The sequence below is a fragment of the Artemia sp. Qi Xiang Cuo genome, chromosome 10 (genome assembly GCF_049724085.1).
Source record: "Artemia sp. Qi Xiang Cuo chromosome 10, ASM4972408v1, whole genome shotgun sequence".
Taxonomy (NCBI): Eukaryota; Metazoa; Arthropoda; class Branchiopoda; order Anostraca; family Artemiidae; genus Artemia; species Artemia sp. Qi Xiang Cuo.
The window spans coordinates 8,090,300-8,100,789 of NC_142803.1; the positions used below are offsets into that span (position 1 = coordinate 8,090,300).

At 35.9% G+C, this 10,490-nt stretch overlaps 1 protein-coding gene across 1 annotated transcript in view; it reads right to left on the bottom strand.

Moving 5' to 3' along the window:
- The window catches only part of LOC148947433 (flightin-like), a 43,500-nt gene extending 33,497 nt beyond the window's left edge, over positions 1–10,003 (bottom strand). Inside the window, exon 1 of the mRNA XM_089095841.1 lies at positions 9,919–10,003. The gene's annotated coding sequence lies outside the window, so the exon portion shown is untranslated. The remainder of the gene's footprint in view (positions 1–9,918) is intronic.
- Between the last annotated feature and the right edge of the window lie 487 nt (positions 10,004–10,490).

Consider the following 10,490-nt stretch of genomic DNA (forward strand, 5'->3'; position numbering starts at 1 on the left):
TAGTATTGGTTATTTGGAAGTATACAGACGTTTTCAGGGGAGATTTTTCCTGGTAGTGGGGGGGGGGTGAGTGGGTGGGTTGGGGGTTATGTTGGAGGATCTGTCCATGAAGGAAGTTTTCATGGGGGAAGGGAAATTGCCATCAAGGGAGCGCCGGACTTGCCAGCATTATTCATTGGTTATTGGGAAGTATACAGACATTTTTAGGAAGGAATTTTTTCTGGTGGGGGGCGGGTTGGAGGCGGGGGTTACTCGGGAGAATCTTTCCGTGGAGGATGTTTCTTTGGGGTAAGGGACATTTCTATTAAGGAGGCGCCGGATTTCGAAGCATTATTTAAAAAACAATCAGAAATTAAATGAAAAAAAACAAGTTTTTTCAACTGAAAGTAAGAAGCAACATTAGAACTTAAAACGAACAGAAATTATAACGTATATGAGGGGGTTCTCCCCCAAGTCAATACCTCGCTCTTTACGCTACAGTTTTTTTTAGTGCTTTCAAAAGAGCTATCTATTCTAATTAAACGGCCTTTGTGATTCAGGGGTTTGTGAATTAAATTTTTTAAACTTTTAACGTAAAGAGCGTGGTATTGAGTAAGGGGAGAACCCCCTCATATACGTAATAACATGTACGTTATAAAAAAAACAATAAAAAAAACGATACGGCTCAATAGTAATCGAAACTTTTAAAAACGGAATTTTGATGTCAATAAATGTATCAAAAGAATGAGTTTATAATGCTGATTCTAAATATATAAATTTTATTAAGTTTAGTATTACTCATCAAAGGCTACGAGCCTGAGAAAATTTACCCGATTTTTAAAGAGGGGGGAAACATCCCCTACAAGTGAAAGAATTTTAATGAAAATCACACCGTCAGATTTAGCGTATCAGAAAACCCTATTACATAGGTTTCAAGCTCATATCTGCAAAAATCTGCAACTTTGTATTTTTTGCCAGAAGAAAAATATACGAATATAGAAGTTAGTTACGTAAGTTAATTTGTAAATTACGTCATAACCAAATTTAGAGACATCCATTTAGCAAAAGAAAAGTAAAATTTTTATGCAAATTTTGTTTACTTATTCAATGACGGTGAGCCAAAATAAAAGCTGCATTAGCTAAAAAACGATCAGAAATTAAACAAAAAAAACAATTTTTTTAAACTGAAAGTGAGGAGCGACATTAAAACTTAAAACGAACAAAAAATAATTCCGTATATGAAAGGGGCTGTCCCCTCCTCAACGCCTCGCTCTTTACGCTAAAGTTTGACTCTGTCTCACAACTTTATTTTTTAAAACAATAAAAAACTTTAGCGTAAAGAGCGAAGTGTTGAGGAGGGGACAGTCCCTTTCATATACGGAATAATTTCTGTTCGTTTTAAGTTTTAATGTCGCTCCTTACTTTCAGTTTAAAAAACTTGTTTTTTTTATTTAATCTTGTTAAAAACTATTCCCCTTTTTACGGCGTCTCGCGTTTTCCTCAACGTTTTCAACATTTTCCTCACAAACAGTTGTTTTAATTCTTATTGGTTCATCCTGATAAATAGAAGGGTTTGAGAAAACCCGTTAGTTAGATTCATTAGTTTTGACGAAGTTGAAAATTGCAAAAAATATATTTCACGTTCTCTCGTTCACAGTTAATCCTGATTCGCTGGTGAACAATATGGAGACTAAGGGGGGGGGGGAGGGATAGAGGGAGCAATTGCTCTGGGCGTAAAAACGTGGCGCAAAATTTCAAATAAATAATATAACATTTATAATCATTTTGTAATTTTAGAAACTTTATTTTACTAAAATAATTTAGAGGGCGCAGTTAATACGTGAAAATAATTAATAAATTATTAGTTAAATAGAAAAACAGATAAAATAAAAAATAACAAGTTAATGCTAATTAAATAATTAAAAAGTTGAAATGATAAATTAATATTTTTTATTAATTAATTAATAAATTGAATATAGCTTTGTTAAATAGTGAAAGTTTTGTTAACATTGGACCAGAAGATTTTGTGGAAGACAGGGGAGGGGCAATAATCAAAATTTTGTCCCGGGCGTAAGAGAGGCCAGAACCACCACTGAGGTGACTTTCTTCATTTTGTAATGGTAGCACTCCTGAAATTAACTGGGAGTTCGGGAAGTTCGGGAAGTTGAACAATGCCCGATACAGACGGACACTACTCCTTGGGTATGTCACCTTTCGTAGTCTCCCCTGTACTGCTCACCTTTGTTTTTCCCTCATCTTATGGCAGCACCGCAATTTGCCTTGTAAGATTTACCGAAGTCAGAATCTGGGCATGAATGTCGGCGTTTGGATAGTCCTGAGAGGACCCTTATGGGGGGGGGGGGGTCTGTGAAGATTTCGTAAATGGTGTGCGGTTGAAACCACTATTTCTTGTGTTGTTACAGATCATTTTCTTTTATTATAAAATCATCTTCTTGGATGTTTGGTTTGTACATGTGTGAGTTAAGGAAACATTCAGTAAAGTGTAAAGAAGATTTTTGTGTCAAATATAAATTGACAGGCGTTTTTTTTTAGAGTCAACTTCCAGTTATTTGATTTTAGCTCAAAGAGATCTTGGGTGACAGTCATGAAAAAAAGTTTAGGAGCCACAGGCCTAAAATATTGGAGTGCACCCTTCTATCTGACTGACTGAGTTTGTGAATTTGTCTGTATAGAGAACAGAAAAACGAGTCGAGAAGCTGACGCACAAATGAATTCAAAGATTAATATTGAAACTGAGGACAGCTTGAAAGTTGCTGAGCGCTTGAAAATCGAAAAAAAAGAAGAATATTAGCGGAAGCGCACGGTGATCTTTCTTGAGCATTGAAAATGAAGATAGCTTGAAAGTTACTGATCCCTCGAAAATTGCAAATAAGAAGAATACTATCAGAAGCGCACCGTGATCGTCTTGAGCGCTGAAACTGAATGCGCTGAAACTGCAGATAGCTTAAAAGTTACTGAACCCGTTGAAAGTTGCGACAAAAAAAATACTATCAGACGCGCAACGTGATCGTTCTTGAGCACAGAAACTGAAGATAGCTTGAAAGTTAATGAGCCCTCATAAATTGCAAAAATATAAGAATCAAACAGTTCGTGGTAACGAACTATAAGTAAAGAGCGACTTGTCTCAATAGCAACTGAAAACTCTAAGAAACGGAATTTTGATTCCAATAAATAAGTTAAAAGGATCAAACTTTTATGCTGATTTCAAATATATAAGTTTCATCAATTTTAGTTCTACCCATCAAAAGTTACGCGCCTGAAAAAATTTGCCTGATTTTCGAAAAAGGGGGAAACACCCCGTAAAAATCATAGAACCTCAACGAAAATTTCATCATCATATTCAGCGTATCGGAGAATCCTACTAAAGAGGCTTCAAGCTCCTATCTGCAAAATTGTGGAATTTTGTAGTTTTTGCCAGAAGAAAGATCACGGATGCATGTTTATTTATTTTTTTCCCAGGGGTGATCTATCGACCCAGTGGTCCTAGAATATCACGGGAGGGTTCACTTGGACGGAAATTAAAAGTTCTAGTGTCCTTTTTAAGTGACCAAAAAATGGAGGGCAACTAGGCCCCCTCCCACGCTAACAAAGTCAACAGATCAAAATTTTCAGATAACCAATTTGTTCAGCATGGTCGAAAAATCTAAAAAGATGTCTTAAGGATGACTTAATCCCCCACAGTCCCCGGAGAGAGGGCTGCAAGTTACGAACTGCCCAATGTTTACATATAGCCTAGTATTGGTTATTGGGAAGTATACAGACGCTTTCAAGGGGGATTTTTTTCTGGTAGTGGGGGGTGGGTGGGTCGAGGTTAACATAGGAGGATCTTTCCATAGAGGAATTTTTCATGGGGGAAGGGACATTGCTATGAAGGGGCGTCAGATTTCCCAGCATTATTTAAAAAAACGATCAGAAAGTAAATAGAAAAACAAGTTTTTCAACTGAAAGTAAGGAGTAACATCAAAACATAAAACTAACAGAAACTATTGTGTATATGATTGGGTTCGCCCCCTAGTCAATACCTCGCTCTTTACGCTAAAGTTTTTTTAGTTCTTTTATTAGAGCTATTTAATCTAATTAACGGCCTATGTGATTAAGGGGTCATTTTTAAAGAATTGGAACAAAATTCGAACCTTAGCATAAACAGCGAGGCATTGACTAGGGGGCGAACCCCCTGACATACGTATTAAGAATATACGAATATAGAAGCTCGTTACGTCAGTTAATTCGTAAGTTATGTATATTTATTACTAATAAAAACGTAAATAAAATTAAACAACTTTCGAGAAAGCCATTTAAGCAAAAAATTAAAACTAATATGCAAATTTCGTTTTAATTATACATGTACAGTGAGCCAAAATCAAAACCTGCATTAATTCAAAAACATTCAGAAATTAAATAAAAAAGCAAGTTTTTTCTTTAACTGAAAGTAAGGAGCCACACTAAAACTTAAAACGAACAGAAACTATTCCGTATATAAAAGGGGCTGTCCTCTCCTCAATGCCTGGCTCTTTACGCTAAAGTTTGACTCTTTCTCACAACTCTATTTTTTAAAACAATAAAAAATTAACATATAGAGCGAGGCGTTGAGGAGGGGATAGCCCCTTCCATATACGGAATAATTTCTGTTTGTGTTAAGTTTTAATGTCGCTCCTTACTTTCACTTAAAAAAACTTGTTTTTTTTTTATTTAATACCATCAGAATCGCACTGTGATCGTCCTTGAGCGCTGAGTTGCCTGTTTGCAGGCACTGTTCTGGTCAGCTGTATGTTGGGGTCATCTTATTAGGTTTGTGTAGTAACCTTCATAGTAACGTAAGACACTTCGGTGTAAAATGTTCTTAATTCCGCAAGCTAAATTCGGCAAACTCTACTTGGGCAAATTCAAGCAGATGCTCTTATCCAACACCCAGTAAATCTCTAGAGGTAAAATGTTATATTTCTCCTGAGACCAATTTGGCAAGATTCCTAGAGCGATATTACTGTAGATTCCCTGAGTGAAATTTTGGTAAATTCCCTGAGCCACGTTCCAGCAGATATCCAGAACCAAGTTCCGTTAGACTCCTTAGACAAATTTTAAAAGAATTTCTGAGTCAAGTTCCGGTATGTTCCTAGAGCAAAGTTCCGATTTGTCTCATGAGCTAAATTTCAGTATACTCACTAAGATAAAACCTAGATAAAACGTGGTAGGTTTTATCTAGACCATACAGTTCAGGCATAATTAGCACATTTTCAGATCTGGTAAATTCTCTGTACAATTCCGGTGGCACATCTTAGCCAAATCCAAGCTTCCGTGAGCCCAATTCCAATATATTCCCAGGGCATAAGTCTGTTAGATGCTCTTAACAATTACCTCGTAGGTTTTATGTAGACCATCAAGTTCAGGCATAATTAGCACATTTTCAGATCTGGTAAATTCTCTCTGTACAATCCCGGTGGCACATCTTAGCCAAATCCAAGTCGATTCCGTGAGCCCAATTCAAATATATCGCCAGGGCATAAGTCCGTTAGATGTTCTTAACAATTACATGGTAGGTTTTATCTAGAGCATCAAGTTCAGGCATGATTGACAAATTTTCGCTAGTTCAGCATCGCTGTACCGGTTAAAATCTATTGACATGGTTTCCACGGACCTTCTAGAGGAGAGATAGTGCCTAAATTGCACAATATAAAAATCAAGAATGGGCACTTTAAAACTATACTTAGCTTAATTGATCCAAAAAGTAGCGCTTGTTTTGGAGAGCCTAGGGTCATATTTCACGTATTTATGGAGTGAAGGGGGCTAGTGACACCAATTTCCTTCCTCTAATAACTTAGATGTTTACATTCATTTCATCTTTATCAATAATATTTATCTGATCTGCTTAACACTAAAATCGGTGTATAATCGACCGAATGGTCAATACAATCACTACTTTATATTATCAATTTTCCACATTTTAATAAACCACCATATTATTCTATATCAATATTTTCACTAAATAATAAATCACTTCTAACATAATTTTAATATCATCATATTTAATATTTAATTCTCTCTAATAGTAATGTTGGCGTTTAATTGGCCAGCTGGTGAAAATTATCGTCACTTTTAGATGGTTTATTTCAACTTCTGTTAGCTTTGATGTGTGCTTATTTTTTTTACACTATATTCCACACGTAGACCCTAATCTTTTCTCTTTAAAGTGTCAATTACGATAAGGACTAATCCGCTACAGAAAGAATATTGAAACTATAGATAACACTCTATCAAGACAGAAAGGGAACTCTCTGAAAAATAAGTGAGGCATTTTTCTTAAGACCTTTTCTATTAGTTTTTGTGACATGAAAGCTCAAGATAATCCAATTTTATTTATTGATCCTTGTGGAGAATGACCCAAAGTGACCTACCCCTTGGACACCAAAAGGAAATAGATGTATAGACGTAATGGATTAGATTAGTCTTTAACAGGGTCTGCATTCCATTGTTCTTGGAGAAGTTACGATGCGAAAAGAACCGTAATTCAATAGCTATTGGCGGGTAGATATAAGAAGAATATAGGAGGAGATTTTTACCTGCAACTTTAGCCCTAGTATGAAGCTATTAGCAGGATTGTGGAACGGTAGTAAATATTACTAGTAACGAAATATTTTTTTCTTTACATTAGGAATTCTTTTCATAGACCACACTGCCGTTCTATGACGAACAAATACATTTTCAAATGGGGATAAATCCAATTATTGAGACAGTGAAAAAAACAGGTATAAAAGGACAGGTATTTCAATCACATACAGCGATCGTCATCTTTAGAATTACTAAAATAATGTAATGTAAACTTGCATAATAAGCAAAAAAAAAAAAAAAAAAAAAACACGGGTAATTCAAAAAATAATGAACTTCTGGATTATTCACTAGATTATTTTCAGAGAGTTCACTGAAAAAGTTCATTTAAAGTCTTGATATAATTTCCTTCTTTAATATTACCCATAAGTGAAACAAATTTCCAATGAAGGTGGCAAAGCCTCCCGTGTCTTCTAATTACAAACATTTCGTTTGCAATTGATAAAAAAAATGAAATTTTTCAAAATCTAGGGGTACAACCACAATCCTGCCCAACTCTCTTTTTACCTGTCTTCGAGTAAAGTTGACTTTAGTAATAAAATTAATCATTTATTTGCATTCCTGAAGCTGCAATTTGGAAATCAATCTTCCCAAGAAATTAGAAACGGAAAAACAAAGATATTCTAAATATTTTGGTTGGGAAAAATGTTACAGCTGAAAAGCTGCAGCTTCCCACCAACCAAAAAATTCTGTGAAAAATCTGATTGGTTCAAATTAGCGGTAGGTAAATCTCAGTATTAGTTAAATCTCATTGTTAATGGACCTTAATAGTTCCGAGTCAGAGTTAAATTTCTAATGATAATTTCAGCCAAAGCTTATTTTTATTCGACAAATTCTGCCTAGTTTCGATTTTATGTAAGAGTCGGTGTTATTTTCCTTCGACACATTCTGACTAGTTTCAATTTCAAACAGTTCGCGGTAACGAACTGTAAGTAAGGAGCGACCCGGCTCAATAGTAACCGAAACTGTAAAAAAAGGAATTTTGATACCAATAGATACATCAAAAGAATTAGATGTTTATGCTGATTTCAAATACATAAGTTTCATCAAGTCTAGTCTTATCCATCAAAAGTTACGCGCCTGAGAAAATTCGCCTTATTTTCGAAAAAAGGGTGGAAACCCCCTAAAAGTCACATAACCTTAATGAAAGTCATACCTTCGGATTCAGCGTATCAGAGAACCCTACTGTAGATGTTTCAAGCTCCTATATGCAAAAATGCGGAATCTCGTATTTTTTGCCAGAAGAAAGATCACGGATGCGTGTTTATTTGTGTTTTTTTTTGTTTTTTTGTTGTTGTTTTTTCCAAGGGTGATCGTATCGACCCAATGGTCCTAGAATATTACAGAATGGCTTATTAGAACAGAAATTAAAAGTTCTAGTGCCATTTTTAAGTGACCGAAAAATGGAGGGCAACTGGGCCCCCTCTGACGTTCATTTTTTCCCAAAGTAACCCAATCAAACTTTTGAGATAGCCATTTTGTTCAACCTGGTAAAAAAATATAATAACTATGTCTTTGAGGATGACTTAATCCCCCACAATCCCCGGGGTAAAGGCTGCAAGTTATGAACTATGCTCAATGTTTACACATAGAATTGGTTATTGGGAAATATACAGACGTTTTCAGGGGGGATTTTTCTGGTAGTGGGGGGGTGGATCGGGGTATTCGTGGAAGGATCTTTCCATAGAATAAGTTTTCATGGGGGAAAGGACATTGCTTTAAAAAAGGTGTCGGATTTCCCAGCATTATTTAAAAAAAACGATCAGAAATTAAATTAAAAAAAAACAGGTATTTTTAACTAAAAGTAAGGAGCGACATTAAAACTTAAAACGAACAGAAATTATTCCTTATATGAAAGGAGCTGTCCCCTCGTCAACGCCTCGCTCTTTACGCTAAGTTTTGACTCTTTCTCACAACTCTATTTTTTAAAACAATAAAAAAAACTATAGCGTAAAGAGCTAGACGTTGAGTAGGGGAAAGCCCCTTTCATATACGGAATAATTTCTGTTCGTTTGAAGTTTAAATATCGCTCCTTGCCTTCAGTTGAAAAAACTTTTTTTAGTTGAAAAAATGTTTATTTATTTAATTATATAAGAGTCAATGTTATAAATTCATACAAAAGGATTATGCCATAATATTCATGCTTGAATACAGGAGGAGGGCCAGTTGCAGGACTAAACCCACCTTAGATTACTCCAAAGCACCCTAACCCAAAGAAAATTGAAAAATTGTGGCTTAAAAATTCAACCAACCATTTGGTTGCGTACTGGGTTGATCTCGAGTTGGTATTCGGGATTCGAGACCAAATACCATGGGGCCTGGAATTGAACGAAGATTAAGTAGTAACGTCTCCAACTTCTCAAACAAGAAGAAGAAGACAAAAAACACTCTTTAAAAATTTTTCAAACCGCCTTAGAAATATCAGTCGCAAATTAAAGGATTATTTTGAAGGAGGTGCTGTCGTAACATTTCGGAGGAAGGGAATGCTGCACTTCGAAATAAAATGCTGGAGATAATAAAAAACTAACGAAAATAAAAAAAGCTACTGAAACAATCTAAAGAGATCTCAGTGACAAAAGCTAAAAGGCTATCTATGGATAGGTGCCCGGGTAGTCCAAATCACAATAGAAGCCTTGTCTTCCGGTACTTTGGAGTTATCAGGCCTATTCGGAAATGAGCCTACGAATTTCTGGGAGGAGCAAAAGTGTTCAAACAAGAAAGGGTTCCTTAAACAGTCAATATGAAAATAAAATATTAGCTATGGTAATTATTTACAACCAAAAAGATTAAAAGTCAAGACCACAAAAGACACGAAAAAGCAGAGTAACGAAAAAAAACAAAAAAAACGTTCAACTAGTGAATATGGAAAAGTAAATATTCGCAATAGTTTTTCTTAGTTTTTTCTGCAGGGGAAGCTGTTGAAAAAATCTTAATAGATCTCTGAGGAAAACGAGCCTGATTGCCCTCTATGCATAGCTGCCTGGGTAGTCCAAACCATATTAGAAGCCTCATCTTCCGGTGCCTTGGAATTCTCGGGCTTATTCGGAAGAGAACCAACACATTTCTAGGAGGATCAAGGGGGTTCAAACAAGGAAGAGTTCCTTATACAATATAAACATTTTAGTTATGGTAAGTATTTACGACCAAAAAGTTGAAAAAGACAAAACCATAGAAGACAAGAAATGTTGAGTAACCAAAAAAAGATGAAGTTTAACAATACTTTTTCTCAGATTCTCTTCGGTGGGGAGGGGGGGGGGCTCCTATGTTGGCTGATAATGGAAGATTCTTTTGTCGTCATAATCTTTACATTTTACTTACTAGAACAGTGCTCAATTGTCTAAATCACAGCACAGGAAAGACTAAAAGTAATACAAGATTATAGAGTCAACGATGCAGTTATTTTTTCCAGGACACTGTGCCAGAATATAAACTAATTCCAGTAAATAAGAAGGACCAAGAGACATGTGAGGGGTTTTACACTTAATCGTTTCAAGTCCACCCCAGGCAAGGGAATACGACAGAGGAGTGGCAGGATAAGTGCAGATATATTTCCAGGCACGTATGGTGCTTATGGAGAATTAATGGTTTGACTTGCGGCATGGTTACAAGCACAGAGCTGTGCACGCCTTAAAAAAAACAGTAGACATCCCCTTTGAGGGATGTTGCACCCCCTGTTAGGAGGTGATAAACTGCATTAATTCCAGTTTTCTCGATTGCTGACAAAACTGTTTCCTAATAAAAATATCTATCTGATGACCATAAGCCAAGGCAGTAGCGGATTTAGACGGGTGGCGACGGGGGCGCCCCCTAGCGTAGTCTAAAGTAGTGTAATTTACTTAATTAACTCAAGTTTGCGTGAATTAAACTTGCTCCTAACGCAAGTTTATCAG